The 16261-nt window shown below is 45.8% G+C and overlaps 1 pseudogene; it reads right to left on the bottom strand.

Moving 5' to 3' along the window:
* Window positions 1-1486: 1486 nt before the first annotated feature.
* Window positions 1487-2844, bottom strand: LOC144291242 (tubulin alpha-1C chain-like; annotated as a pseudogene).
* Window positions 2845-16261: the final 13417 nt, after the last annotated feature.

Genomic DNA, 16261 nt, shown 5'->3' with positions numbered 1-16261 from the left:
GTGGAGTTTGGAAGACACACATACTAGCACACCACTATATAGCATTTCCACCCCACATATATAATAGTTGCCTGCAACTTCAAGAGCATAGATAGAAGTAAAATGTAGAAAAACAATTAGGATATGATGAGTTTTGGGTATTTATTACCTTTAAAAAATATAATTTATTTAATTTGTAAGTTTAAATAATTTAACTTCTAATTATGACTGTGTTAAACAATTGGGTCATGGAAATTTTAACAATTGACTCTTGTCAGCCATTAGAAGCTGCCTCCAGTTCCTTATAATCTGGATGACACTTCAAGTTGAGCGGACCCTTTTCCTTCTCTGGCCACAGTACTTAGCACAATGCCTGCCACACTGTCATCCCTCTGTAAACATGTGCTGATCAAGCAGTGACTTACATTATCTCTCCACCTGGTCTGTAAGCTCCTTGAAAGAAAGATAATATCATAGTCTCTTTGAATCCTCAGTCCCTAACAGTGCCTGGTACATAGGGGGTGCTCAAGTGAATGACCAAGTTTACATCCTAGGGAACACCTGAAATGCTTTGTCTGGGATCAGAAATGACCCACAGCAGGACTAACAAGCAGGACATTACAGACGGTGGGTATTAATGAATCTCTAGTTACTATTTCATGGGATTAGCTCTTGTCACTGCCTGTGTGAATTGTCTATTGTTGCATAACAAATTACCACATACTTAATGGGTTAAAACAACAAATAGTATCTCAAAGTTTCTGTGCATTGGATCTGGGCACATTTTAACTGGGTCTTCCACTCAGTGTCTTACAAGATTGTAATCAAGTGGGTATTTTTTTTTTTTTTTTTGGTTGCATTCTCATCTGGAGCCTCAGTTGGGGAAGAACCCGCTTCCAAGCTCATTCGTGTGCTGTGGCTGAAGTTGTCGCCTATTTCCTTGAGGTTATGTGACTAAAGGCCCCAGGTGTTTGCTGGCTGTGGCCTGGAGGCTGTTCTCAGGTCCTAGGGAATGTTCACAGTTCCTTACTATATGGGCTTCTTCACCATAGTACTTCATCAAGCCAGTGTGGAGAATCTCTTGCCTTGAGGGGGGTGAAGTCTCTGTTTTTAGGCCATTTGTGCAGTTAAAGTAGACCCACTGAGGATAATACATCCTTTGATGAACTCAAATTGATTTAGGATCTCAAATCAGCAAATTCCCTTCATATCTTCCATATTCTTTTGGTTAGAAACAAGTCACGGTTTCCATCCACATTGGGAGAGAACTATACAAGATATGAATACCAGGAGGTGGAGGTCATTGGAGGTCACCATAGGCTCTGTTGGCTACACTGCTTTGTATCCCTGTCCCCAACCCCACCGTGAGATATGGCTTTAGTTCTTGAGAAGAGTCAGTCAGTAATCCCTGCATTCTCCTGTTTTATTTTAATTAATTAATTAATTAATTAATTAAAGATAGAAACATAATTTTTATTGACAAGTTAGGGCCACAACAGACAGCTTCCACAACAGAAATAAGACAGTCCCAAGACAACAGAGTTTAAAATCATAGACAGGTTAATACTCTTTACCCTCATCCTCTCCCTCAGCACTATCTGATCCAAACTCTTCATAATCCTTCTCTAAGGCAGCTGTGTCCTCACAGGCCTCAGAAAACTCTCCTTCCTCCATGCTGTTATCCACATACTAGTGAACAAAGGCATGCTCGGCACACATTAGGTCAAACTTGTGGTCCAGGCAATCCCAGGCCTCAGCAATGGCTGTGGTGTTGCTCAGCATGCACACAACGCTCTGTACTTTGGCCAGGTCTCCACCAGGTACCACAGTGGAAGACTGGCAATTAATGCCCACTTTTAAGCCAGTGGGACACCAGTCCACAAACTGGATGGTACACTTGGTCTTGATGGTGGCAATGGCAGCATCGACATCTTTGGGAACCATGTTGCCATGGTACAACAGGCAGCAGGCCATATATTTACCATGACAAGGGTCACACTTCACCATCTGGTTGGCTGGTTCAAAGCACGCATTGGTGATCTCTGCTACAGTAAGCTGTTCATGGTAGGCTTTCTCAGCAGAGATGACAGGGGCATATGTGGCCAGAGGAAAGTGGATGCAGGGATAGGGCACCAGTTTCATGTGGAATTCCATCAGAGCAATATTCAGGGCTCCGTCAAATCTGAGGGAAGCAGTGATGGAAAACACAGTCTGGCTAATAAGGTAGTTAAGGTTGGTGCAGGTTGGGTGTTCAATAGTGACGTTTCTATGACAGATGTCATGGATAGCCTTGTTGTCTATTGTGAAGGCACAGTCAGAGTGCTCCAGGGTGTGTGGGTAGTGAGGATGGAGTTGTAGGGCTCGAATCCAGCTATAGAAATCTGGGGGCCTGGCTAAATGGAGAACTCCAGCTTGGACTTCTTGCCATGTTTGACAGAGAGATGTTCCATCAGCAGGGTGTTAAGCCTGGGACCAGTTCCCACTCCAAAAGCTGTGGAAAACCAAAAAGCCTTGAAGAACCAAGTGCTGGTCAACCAAGCTTCCTAATTTGGCCCAAGACAAGATCAATGATCTTGTCAATGGTGTAATGCCCTTGGGCATAGTTATTGGCAGTATCTTCCTTGCTTGTGATGAGCTACTCAGGGTGGAAGAGCCTGAGTAGGTGCCAGTGCAAACTTCATCAATGACCGTGGGTTCCAGGTCTACAAACCCTTCCCTGGGCACATGCTTGCCAGCCCCTGTCTCACTGAAGAAGGTGTTGAAGGAGTCATCTCCTCCCCCAATGGTTTTGTCACTTCCCATCTGGCCATTGGGCTGAATGCCATGTTCTAGGCAACAGAGCTCCCAGCAGGCATTGCTGATCTAGACACCAACCTGTCTAATGTGGATGGAGATACACTCATGTATGACTGAGACTTATAGGGCTCCTTGGGAGTGGAGTAGGCGAGGGGACGGCAACAAGGTTCTCCCACTTGACAGACTACCAAGGAGTCTGGGGAAGAGGGCCATTCTCCTGTTTTAGAACATTTCCCTGTTGAGGTGATTGATGTATGTGATTTTGGTATTTATTTATGCTGATGCGGAACACATGGGAGGAGCCAAATGGTTTCCTTGGTGCCAAGTCTAGTAAACTCCAATCCTTCTAAACCTCCAAGGAAGGTCCTGAGTGTTCTATGATGTCAGGAGGGCTCAGGGAAAGAAGAGACTGTCAAAAGCGATCATTTCAGGCTTAGAAGTGAAGGTCACAGTGACAGGAAAACTCTTCCCTTTGATTTTACTTTGGACTGTCATGGTGAAGAGAGAAACTTGTGAAATAATGCAATGGAAGAGGTGGGCCCATAAACTCCATTGAAATGCCCTCCCATATCAGTGGGGGGAGGAAACATCATCACCTTACTTCCATCTGGCCACTGGAGATGGCTTACAGCATCAGCGAGATCATCCGTCTTGTGAATTCCATTGGTTTGAATTTTTAAAAAAATATTTGATTTATTTATTTGACAGAGAGAATGAATAGGATGGAGAGCAACGTGGAGAGGGAGAAGCAGGCTCCCGGCTGAGCAGTGAGCCCCAATGTGGGACTGATCCCAGGACCCTGGGGTCTTGACCTAAGCTGAAGGCAGTTCCTTAACTGACTGAGCCACCCACCAGTCGCCCTGGTTTGAATTTTTAATAGCAACACCCTCCAGCCTTAAGAAGGACCAGACCTTGAAAAAGGGGGTGTTGGTATGACTCACAACTACAGAATTTGGGGGGTTTGCCACTTTATCCAATGTTTCTGCAGTAAATACTTATTGGTCTCCAATTCTGTGCCTCCATGGGAGGCATGAGTAATAGGATAGAAACCAAGCTTGCCCTCCTGGAGTTTCCCACTTGCTAGAAAGTCAACGAAAGAGTCATACAACAAGATAAAGTGTAAAAAGTGCTATGAAAGAGACAAAGTGAAAAAAAGAAAAATACTATAGAGAATGCTGTTTTATTTTTTATTTTTTAAAAATATTTTATTCATTTGAGAGAGGGAGGTTGAGCACGAAGTGGTGGGGAGAGGCAGAGGGAGAGGGAGAAGCAGACTTCCCACTGAACAGGGAACCAGATTTGGGACTTGATCTCAGGACCCTGAGATCATGACCTACTCTGAAGGCAGACGCTTAACCATCTGAGTCACCCAGACACCCCAGAGGGGTTGTTTTAGGAGGTGTAGTCTTGGGAGGTCTTCAGGAGAAGCAACTTTACAGTTGAGATCTGAAGATAAGATGATCCCAGTCACTCCATTTTTTTTTTTTTTTTTTTTATTCATGAGAGACGCACAGAGAGAGGCAGAGACACAGGCAGAGGGAGAAGCAGGCTCCATGCAGGGAGCCCGACGTGGGACTCGATCCCGGGTCTCCAGGATCACGCCCTGAGCTGAAGGTAGATGCTCAACCACTGAGCCACCCAGACGTCCCGACCCCAATCACTCCTAACGGGGGGAAGAACATTCTAGGAGTACCCCAGAGTATGCAAAGGTCCAGACTGGAAATGTTCTAAACATAGTGAGAAGGAGAGGAGTGCTAGGTGAGAGGGCAGGTGCCAGATAACGAAGATGTCTCTGGGAGACGGGATTGAGAGTATTTGGTCGATTGGAACTGGAGCATGAGGGAAAGGTAGCCATCAAGAACGGCTCTTGGCTATTCCCCCAAGAAGTGGGTGGCGCCAGATACTGAGATGGCTTTCCAACCCCTACATTCCCATTCCTGCAACCTTCCTTCGGTATAAACCAGTGATGTGCTGGTTAACAGGCTCCCTGCTCCTTTCGTGAAGAGCCCTGACTTGTAGCATTTGTGGATTTCTGTGCTGACTCTCGCCATGGCCAACCTTGAGCTACCAGCCAGCTTGCAAGAATCCTAAATATTTAATTTCTGAGCTGGTAGGAGCCCGTTCCAGCACACGGAGCCACCACCGGGTCACAGCACATTCTTCTCTAGGGAGCAATTCACCAGGTGGTAGCTTTGAGCCTCCTTCCCTTCTCCGACACCTCTATACCTGTTTCTTTATATTTTCCCACCGCCACCTGAGGTGGCAGCCACAAAGGAAAACATACCCCTTCACTGCTGACTGCTCCCAGGGAGCTGTTCCATAGGTTTAACGACAGTTGTCTAATTATGTCTTAGATGCTCATTCCAGAAAAAGCTGATAGATAAATTAGTGCAATTAATTGGTCTTTACAGAGCATTTAGGAAAACTCAGCCTGTCATAGAAGTCTTAATGTAGAGAGCACATCTAGCTGAACCTGTTGCGAATAGAGAGAAGCAGGAAGGAATCGTAGCCCAGGAGGAAGCAGAGGCTAGCTCCCGAATCTGAATCTGCCCTGCCAGGCCCTGCTCCTTGAATTCCCTGGGACGATGATCCTTTAACCTCAGTGTCAACATGTGCAGGTCAGACCCCTTCTGCTGAGCACACCACCATCGTCCTGGTATCTCAAGATCTTGGAGGGAAGTTTGACCCACCTCAAATACCATGTGGTGGTATTTCTCATGTCTGTTTCTTTATAGTCACACTCAATGCCACTCTCAGAACTTGAAGTCTCCAGCATCGGTCAGCTGGTCTCACTCCACTTTTAATCCATTCTCTGAACCATAGCCGCCCAGACTTCCTTCACGGCCTGCAGCACCCTGGGAGGCAGTCCTATCTCTCTAGCTTCCTCTCATGCCACCAGCTCCCCTGTGCTCCTGTTGCAGTCGGAGGAAGTCCTCAGCTCCTCCAAGTTCCCACGCTCTTGCCTTTTCACATTCTGTTTTCCCTGCATGGAACATTTCCTCCTATTGAATGAATCAGAATCAGTTACGTTATGTGGTGATAGTGAATTAAACCCTAAATTTCAGTCACTGAACTCATTTAAAGTTTATGTCTCATTCCTGTGAGGTGCAGTATGGATCGGGTGGTCCTTTCCCTCTGGAGAAGTGGCCTCTAAGTCACTGGTGCAAAGGAAAAGGAGGAGTCCCCGTCTTTTAACGGACTCAGCCTGGAAGTGCCACGGGTCACCTTCTCTTACCTTCTATTGGCAGAATTGGTCAGATGGCTCCAACCTAGCTGCAAGGGAGGCTGGGAAATTGTAGGAGAGCGCATGGGGTACTTGGTGCCACACCTTTCTCCTTTTCTGATCCATTATTCAGATCACCATGTCACTTTCTCTGGGAAGCCCTCCCTGACCTCCCAACACTGGGTCAAATTTCCCTTCCAGGTGTACCCTCTGCAAACCTTCAGCCTGGCACCTGTCCCCCTGAATGGTCCATCAGATGCCGATCCTTTGCTCAGCCATGAGCTCTGCAAGGCACGGGTCTGGTCTGTTTCTTACTTGGGGCTGCCCCCCCGCCCACCCCCCCCAATGCCTAACAGGTCCTTGCCATACAGCGAGGCTCAGTGTATGACCCTGGAGCGGAGGGCCAGTCCTAACCCCAGCATTCAGGGCTCTCTACATTCTGCATGTACTTCTCTGTCTCTCTCACTCAGGTGTTCGGGGTTTTAGGTCTTTCATGCATACTATGGCACATAGGCCCTTGGGATTTCTGTCAGGTGGCTCTGAATCTGCTTGCCAGCTCTAGTTATGGGACCCTAAACAAATTACTTCACTACTCTGTGCCTCAGTGTCCTCATCTGTTGAATGGATTTTATTGTACCTATTTTTGCAGGGGCTTAATGAAAAAATGCTTTTATTTATTTATTTATTTTTTATTGGTGTTCAATTTACTAACATACAGAATAACCCCCAGTGCCCGTCACCCATTCACTCCCACCCCCCGCCCTCCTCCCCTTCTACCACCCCTAGTTCGTTCCCAGAGTTAGCAGTCTTTCCGTTCTGTCTCCCTTTCTGATATTTCCAAAAAATGCTTTTAAAATGCATCCTCATTAGTATAGAGTATGGCAAATACAATACTTCACTGATTCGCAGATGCTCATTTTTTTCACCTTTTAAAACATATCTGAAATAGGATGCATCTTAACAATTGCTGTTATGAGGGGATCCCTAGGTGGCGCAGCGGTTTAGCGCCTGCCTTTGGCCCAGGGCGCGATCCTGGAGACCCGAGATCGAATCCCATGTCAGGCTCCCGGTGCATGGAGCCTGCTTCTCTCTCTGCCTATGTCTCTGCCTCTCTCTCTCTCTCTCTGTGACTCTCATAAATAAATGAAAAAAAAATTAAAAAAAATAAAAATAAAAATTTAAAAAAAACAATTGCTGTTATGAAAACACTGTCTCATTATTCAGTTCACAGCTGTTACTCCTTCTTGGTGGTGCATAAAATATCCATGTGTCTTAGATCCCGTGATATACGAGAGTTAATAATCGATCTTTATTAACTATTATTTTGCCTCTTAAAATGACCTCCACTTTTGGTAAATTTTTTTTTCTAAACCTGCGGCCATTTCTGTCATCCTTCCAATGCTTTAGATTAAAATGAGTGTGAAAATTCGAGAATACACCTTATCAGGACCTTGTAGTGGAGCAGGTGTTATAAATTTTGCAGTTGAGGCATCTCCTCATCAGGGCAGCTTCTCTGCTTCTCTCATGTGCAACTGTCTCTCTTCCTTCTGTATTTCTCACAGTGTAGCACTAAGTACAGGCACTAACTAGAGTCTGCCTTGGACTTTATTAAAAATTAATTTACTAAGTCACATCTCGTTTTTAAGCACTGACAATGTGCTATGCTCCGTAAGTGTACTTTGTTACTGAATCCCTACAAACTATGAAACAGAAATTATTTCTAAGATGAGAAAATTGAAGCACAGAGACGTTTGGTAACGTGCAGGAAGACACACAGCCAGGGAATGGTGGGGCATGCTTAACTGGGCTCTAGCTGATGGGGGACTCCCCTAAACAGCTTCTCATATATGCCTGCTCGTCTCTGGGTGGTCCCCGGTATTAGCACAAGGACCACCACACAGCAGGTACTCGAATCATCTTGCTTGCTAGGGAGCAGCAGAGGTCATCTGGCATCGGCACCTTAGTACACTTAGCAAGGTAAGACCTCAGTTCTTCTTGTGTCAAAAACTGTATTAATTCCTTTAACCTTTGACCAAAAGTGAAATGTTCTATTTATTTGCAGCCGTTGCCCTGCCCAGAGCCATCGCATCAAGTGTTTGCGCTGTTCCTTCTGTGTAACCACCGCCCTATTTAGAGTGCAATCACATCACGTCTCCCCACTCCCATTCCGGGTGGCGGGCGGCCGTGCCAGAAGCTTCTCCCTGACAGCAGCTGGTGCTGCTGGCTGGCTGCCCAGGGGCACGGTACAGGAGGAGCGCGCTTACGGCCTCCGAGATGCTCAAACCACCATCCACTCCCCGGTCCAGCGTATGCCAGTTGCTGGGCCTGAGAACCAGATCGCTGTGGCCCCTGGCGCCGCTGGAGAGGCCCAAGAAAAACCTGTGACCCCTTGCCCTGCCCTCGTGAGCATGGAAATCCAGCCTGCCGGCGAGCAGCAGGTGCTCACGGAACCCGGAGACGGTGCCAGATTCTCTCCTCGGGGAGCAGGGGACAATATAGTGGCGTTGGCGCACTTGTTAAAACACAGCCTTCAGAAAAAACAAAACAAAACAAAAAACAAAAACAAAAAAACACAGCCTTCAGTGCGAGTCTAGCAGGGACTCGGGCACACGGCAGGTGACACCCACTTCCCGGCCTGGGACTCTGTACACAGGGATGGGGGCTCGGGGAGGAGGGGAAATCAGGAGAATGAGCATTCGCAAGTACCTTTGCCTTTGACGGTGACAGCAAGGTGCTGAGGGACGAGAGGCCTCGGCCTCGGCCTCAGGATGCGGGCAGGAGCCCGGGATGATCCGCTGCCCAAAAGGCTGCAGAGGTGAGCCTGCGCTCAGGGCCCGGGCCCAGGCCCCCGCATAGGCAGCCCTGTACCTCCTTTCTCTGCTTCGTCCTTTCTTTCCCTGACTTGCTTCTTGGTTTTCCTTTGCCATTTCTTCAGCGATTTCCTGAAGAAGAGAGGTAGCTCCGTGGCAGGTTGGGTCCATTTGGAGCAGTTTCTGGGGTTAGCTTTGCCAGAGGCTTCCCATTCCAGACTGAGCCTCGTGAGAGCTTCACCGTGTGAGGGCTCATGAGGGGATGGACCTGTTCCAGGCTCTGCTCCTCTCTGGATGTGGCTGGTTCCCAGAAGTGTTCCCGTGGCAGCTGGATAAACCCTGGACAGTACAGAGAAAACTCCTGGTGCTGGTAGATTGGGAAAGAATGAGGTGTGTTCTGGGTCCTTCCAGACTCTGACGTTCTAGGTATCCACTTGTTTATCAACCTGCAGGATGGTGTTTCCTAAAACTATAGTGGAGGTGAGGGTTTTCTGCTATGTCTTTTGTCTTCTGCTAAATTTTCCTCCAGCCACCCTGATTTGCCTTCTTTACTTTTGACACCTTCTCCCTTCCCATCCAGGATGGGTTCAGTGGTTGCCATCCCTGTTCTCAGAGCTGATGTTGTATTTAATCTCAAGAAAATGTAGGGAGAGATTGGCAGAGAAGAAGGGGAGAAGGACTTAGCTGGAGATGCTGAATTGCAACATGGTATAAAGGGCTGGGGAGGGACACCTGGGTGGCTCAGTGGTTGAGCATCTGTCTTTGGCTCAGGTCATGGTCCTGGGGTCCTGGGATTGAGTCCCACAGTGGGCTCCCTGCATGGAGCCTGCTTCTCCCTCTGCCTATGTCTCTGCCTTTCTCTGTGTGTGTCTCTCATGAATAGATAAATAAAAAATCTTAAAAAAATAAAGGGCTGGGGGATGAAGGTTAAGGAGGGATACAGGAAAAATGTCCAAGAGGTTGGGGCGTGGGGAGATGTCATCTGGAGAGGTTGCTGGGTGTGAGAAACTGGAGAGAAGAGGCATGAGTACTTGAGAATGACTAACTGGAGCCCCTATCAGGTTTCCTGAGAAACATAAATTAAAAAGATTTCTTCAAAAATCTTCATTTAGAAGCTGGACCGTACTTATTTGGATATGACTCCGCAGCTTGGCTAGAGGACACTCATGAATATAGGAAGGTTACAGAAACATTTCATCACCTCTACTGTGTCAGAGTCTGTGCTATGTGCTGAGGAAGCAAATATAAGACGACCCATGCCCTGGAGGAATTTTGAAATTCATTGATTCTTAGAGGCTATGATTCCAAGATTCTAAAATTTCAGAATTACATTTTGTGGAAAATCTCTGAGATACCCCCAACTGGGCTGGACGTACCTTTCTAGCACTTGAGTCAGGGGGCAGAATTTCTGGGAGAAAGCACTCAGCATTCCCTCTTGTTTCTCTAGGAAGAATCTGGGCTCTGCAGAGGTGTTTTTTTTTTTTTTTTTTTTAAGATTTTTATTTATTTATTCATGAGAGACACAAAGAGAGGCAGAGACATAGGGAGAAGCAGGTTCCATGCATGGAGCCTGATGTGGGACTCGATCCCAGGACCCTGGAATCATGCCCTGAGCCGAAGGCAGACGCTTGACCACTGAGCCACCCAGGCGTCCCTTTTTGCAGAAGTTCTGATACCAAAGTTCAGTTGCCTTCCGGAGGATCCCTGTCACTGACTAAGAGGATACATTTTTCCAGAAGAGAACACACTGTGGTCGACTCATTGCTCTGGCTCCATTTCTGATGATTGTCTCGGCCCTGTCTTCACTCTGGGCTGCTTCTCCGTGAGCCCTTGGCCACCAGCACAATGCTAAAATCCACTGCCCAGGCCAACTTTGACCTCAATCCATAGAGAGCTAAGTAAACTCCTCACCTCGAGTCCTGTTCAGAGTCTCTGTTGAAGGATAATAGCTTTTAGTTGAACTAAGCCCCAGTATCTTGATGAGAAATGTTGTTCAGAGAAAATATTGACTGAGGTTTTGTCCCCATTAGAAGGCTTATGTGTATATAATTGGCCAATGCTCACTCGTGAGTCTTAATCTTTTAGGGCTCAGCAAAAGCGTGGATCTCAGGAGACGGGCAGACAAGACCTAAACGGGTGGGTGTGCCAATTGTCTCTATGGACTCCCCATAGCCTCTTTCCATTTCTCTGAAGCTTTCACTCATCTGTCAATGTCTTGGTTCATATTACAAACTTTTATATCCAACACTGGTCTGCTTTGGACTGTCACTTGCTAGAAGCAATGACCTTAGCCTCTGTAATTCTGTTGGTTATTAAAAATGGCAATAACAACAGCCAGCTCTGATACCTGATTATCATTTTATGGTTGGCATTTGCATTAACTCAACTTGATCCCTTTGAGGCAGGAGACAGTGTCGCCCCTTAGTTAGGAGCATAAATTTTGGGGTCAGAGAGACCTGAGACCGAATTCCAGCTTGACTATTGGCTGGCAGTAGGATCCTGAGCAAGTTGTTTAATGTCCTCACCAGCTTTTAGGGCTTAGGGGATGAGATAAACTGTATTTAGTCTGTGCCTGGTGCACAGTTGATGCTCAATACATAGAACTACTTATTATCTTATTTAACACGTGGGAGAGGAAAAGTTAAAGGACTTGCCCAAAGTCACATACTCCCGAGTTCAGGGTTCTTTCCTCCCCACAAGGCTACCTGATATTCTTCTCCCTGGACACGGGAGCCTGTGGTATCCTGATGCCTGAAATCCTGCTCAAGGAGATGTAGGAACAAGTTAGGGCAGATGGGGCTAGGCAGGGCAAGGTAAGGTAAAGGCCCCAGAGTCAGGCTCCTACCCATCCCAAGGAAACAGAGATAAGACTGTAAAAATAGGAAAATAAATCTGGCTCCCTAGCTTCAAATTGTTAGGGAGTATCCCCCTTTAATGGCTACTAGACTCACAGAAACCCCAGATGTAGAGAAATATTATGGAGGGGGTATTAACCAGAGAGAAGGGAACACCTTGTTTGTGCTCATGAAGAAGCATCTTGTTTGTTACAAGTCCACCATGTTTGTTCTAACTATAGACATGAAATTTATAAATCCACTCTGATATTGATAAGAAATTTGCTAAGTTTCCTGGTCAGTTGCCTGTAAAAGAGCAAAAAAAAAAAAAAAAAAAAAAAGCCCTCAATGGCAACCCTGTTGGGACCCCTCTCACTTTTGAGAACTTTGTCTGTATCTTCGCTTGATAAATTTCTATCACTTTGCTCCCTCTCTGTCTGCCACAAGATTCATTCTTTGACTGGTGAGACAAGAACCAAACTCTTCCATATCAAAGGGATGAGATCAACCCCCACCCTTTGGGGGGTTATCTTTACACGTTCTGCAATGGGAAGAAACATAGCAGGTGATGCATAGATTTTGCCTTTCCCAGGCCCTGGCCCATGGTTTACCCCATCTCCTGCCCGCTGACCAAGACCAGCCAGTGCTTAGTGGGGAGCCCATCCCTCATGCCATGACTAGAATCAAGTTCTCTTGCTTCCTGTTCTGCTCCTTCTAGCTTGGCCCACACCTACAGAGTGTAAACATTAAGAGCAAATGTTTGTGAGATGCTTATTCACAGACCTGGCTGGTTTCAGGTGTCAGGGAGGAAACATTACCAAATACATTTCTGTCATAATTTTCTTATGTCAAACACATGTTTTATTGCTGGGTTTATTTTCTTTACACATAGCCTATGTTGATCAGAACTAGTGGCTTGTCCAGCCTTTCACAAGGGCTTAGCTTTCTGCCCTGGCTGCCAATGTGCACTTTTGTTCACGGAACCAAAGCAGGATGAGGCAGGAGGAAATCAGTGATGTTTGGACAAGGGGAGGTTTTCATGTAGCTCTTCTTTTTTTTTTTTTTTTAACAGGCTGGACTCTTCTTGGGCAATGGGAGGCCTGAAAGGCCAGGTGTTCTAGCCGAGAGCAGGTTGGGAAACTTCCAGGCAAACCTTCTGGTTTGCCACCGGTCAAGAAAGTGCTGGGCAAGTGCCCATTCAACCCTACATGTGGTGATGCCTGCCAATCAAGCTTCCATCTTACCCAAAACACAGCTCGAACAAGGCGGCTCTTCATATGTCCAGTATGTTTTATACTGTGCAAATGGGCTGCTGGAAAATACTTTCCTTAATCCTGAGCTATTTGTTTATTTTTTTAAGAGAGAGCAAGAGAGAATCGTAAGAAGATTCCATGCCCATTGTGACGCCCCATGCAGGGCTCAATTCCACAACCTGAGATCACGATCTAAGCCAAAATTAAGAGTCGAGCGCTTAACTGTCTGAGCCACCCAGGTGCCCCAGTCCTGAAATATTTTTTTAAAGATTTTATTTATTTATTCATGAGAGACACAGAGAGGCAGAGACATAGTCAGAGGGAGAAGCAGGTCCCTGGCAGGGAGCCTGATGCGGGACTCGATCCCAGGACCCAGGGATCATGACCTGAGCCAAAGGCAGACAGACATTCAACCACCAGTGTCCTCTGAACTATTTTTTAAAGAAAAAAAAATTTACTGCATTGTTTTCCCCTTCATAAAACAAGACATACTTATTGTAGAAACTTGGAATGTAAACACATAGGAGAGAATTAAAAGCTACATGGCCCTGGCCTCCAGAAAGAAACCACTGTAAGCACACCCAACCTGTGTCTCCTCGTCTGGGCAGTTTTCACATATACCCGTTGAAACAAAAACAGGCAAAGTTGAGAATTTTAACAAGCACAATGCTCAGCCACATTGATTTGTATGTGTGTCTATGGGCTGATGCACACCTTGAATGTCATCTTTTGGTATGAGGGATGGGCATCGTTTCTTTTAAAGCACTGTTAGCATGTGCTCAGTTAAATAAATTGGATCTCCTGCTTGACCTTGGCAAGGGCAGGGTCACGGCCCATGGGAAAGAGTAAGATTAAAGAGCTGGGATGAAGGAGAGTTAGGAGAGGCCCTTCCCGACTCAGTGAAGAAGCACCTGTCCCTCCTCAGCTACTGGAAGAAGCCCTACTTAGTACACTTTAGCAGCAGTGCTCAGGTGAGCCTGGAGAGGCTCGAGCATTGGCTTCCACCTGCCTGGAATCTCCAGTGCATGGAGGACCTGTAAGCGCTCTGATAGCTGGAATACCTGGACCAAGGTGACTAGGAACAGTTCATTTCATTAATGACCATCGAACAGGGTTTTATACTGCCCTGGGGTGGCCCATGCTAGTATAGCAGCCCTCTCACCCAGTATAATTGAGACCGGTAGTTGGAGGTTAATCAGAACATCAGTTCAAGTGGGGAATTGGCTGGAGGGGTCAGATAGCACTCTGAGTGCTGCTGAGAATGCTCGGGATGCCATGGGCATTCACTGGGTGCCTGAGGGTGTGAGTTAATTGAGTGGGCTGGGTGAGGTGGGTCAGTGACTGGAGTTTTCATAGTATTACTATCCTCATTTGACAGATGAGGAGACTGATGTTCAGAAAATGTAAATGGACACTTAAGCTCAAACACACCTTTCCATTTTATTAAAAAATTTTTTTAATATTATTTTTTTTCCAGAATGACTTTCCACTTTAATTTAGCTTTTTTAAAAAAAAATATTTAATTTATTTATTCATGAGAGACACAAAGAGAGAAGTAGAGACATAGGCAGAGGGAGAAGCGGCTCCATGTGGGAAGCCCCATGTGGAACTCAATCCCATGGCCCCGGGATCACACCCTGAGCTGAAGGCAGACGCTCAACCGCTGAGCCACCCAGGCCTCCCTTTAATTTAGTTCTTATTCTCAGAGTGATCTCTTCTATGATTTATTCCTTCCTTCCTTCCTCCTTCCCTTCCTTCCTTCCCTCTCCCTTTCTCCCTTACTCCATCCCTCCCTCCCTCCCTCTCCCCCTCTCTTGTTCTCCTTCCTCCTTCCTTCCTTCCTTCCTTCCTTCCTTCCTTCCTTCCTTCCTTCCTTCCTTCCTTCCTTCCTTCCTTCCTTCTTCCTGAAATAGGGGAAGGAAGAGACCTGTCATATAGAAGTGCCTACAGTGTGCCTGGTGATTTGGACATTACATTTCCAATTCTCAAATCAGTACGAAATTTGGACCATTATTATCTCCCATTACTGGTGAAGAAACAGAGAGACATTCTGTGAATGACTATAAAAGGAGACCATAAAAGACTTTCTTTATGGGGACAAAACAGTTCTGAATCCTGATTGTGGTGGTGGTTGCACAAACATATACATGTGATAAAATGTCATGAATCTATATGCCAAAAAAAGTATATGTAAAAACTGGTGGAATCTGAGTAATTGCTTAGTTATTAATGCATCAATGTCAGTTTTTTGATGATGTGGTTAGATATTATCATTAAGTTATGTAAAGTATACATGGGAGCTCCGTACTCTTTATAATTTCTTGTGAATATTAAGGTTTTTTTTTCCAAAAAAGTAAGCAAATAAATAAAACTCTAAAATAAAATACCCTGGGTTTTCTTACTTCACTCCTGTAGTCCATCTACCTGGCAGTGATGCTCCTCATCCAATGCTTCATTATTTGCCTTTGTCATGAAATCTGAACTGAAAAAGAGAATAAAACAAAATTTTGGCTAAAACATTATTTTCCCAAAAGATTCTGCTAAACACTAATTCCACAACTTTCATGTTAGGCAAGAATAAATATTCTGTGTCCAGACACATTTGGGAATTGCTGGGTTAACTAGGTTTTGTATTGAAACACTGCTTTGCAGGACATGAACACATGTTGCGGATCTCCACAAGGGGGCTACAGAATACAGCAATTCTCTAACTTCTTGTCCACAGAAGATACATATTTTTTTCTCCCCTGGGAATCCCAAGAGCCTAGGGATCCATGTGTTTGAGAAATACTGAGCTAGAGCATTTGTTAGAGAAGAGGAAAGCAGGCAGTATTATTTTACTGTTTGGCTTCAGGCACTGGATCCTCTCAAGCCTTTTGCCATGTAGTGAGTTTAGTAACTTACAGGAGACATGTTGGGAAGAAAGAGGGTCAATCTTCGTTGTGTGAAAGGTCTGAGTTTTATTTTTTGATTCCCCACTTTGAGTAGACACTTTGGAGAGAACACTTCCTCCCCTTCTCCAGTCTTAGGGCTGGAGGGCCCATTCGCCATCTGACAGTGGAACCGGATGGATAAAAATGGCTGACAATTCACCGTGGGAAGCCAAACATGAGGAGATGGGCCTTTGGGGCAGTGGGATAGAAAGACATAAAGAAGAAGATCTGGCAGGGGATGGGGGGGGGGGCATTTTCTCATGATTACAGGGTTGGCCATGTGGTAAAATTCTAAATATCTAAAGACACCTACTCATGAGGAATGAAACTTGGGATGGAAGAGACACTTTGAGTAGCTAAAGAAGTCATGCCATATCTCTATCTTTCTGTGCACTCTTTTATGTGGATTATAGCATACCAAGTACATTAGTTA

Source organism: Canis aureus, chromosome 19, assembly GCF_053574225.1.
Source record: "Canis aureus isolate CA01 chromosome 19, VMU_Caureus_v.1.0, whole genome shotgun sequence".
Taxonomy (NCBI): domain Eukaryota; kingdom Metazoa; phylum Chordata; class Mammalia; order Carnivora; family Canidae; genus Canis; species Canis aureus.
The sequence above is the reverse complement of the archived record's forward strand: the minus strand, read 5'-3'. Positions and strand labels throughout refer to the sequence as shown.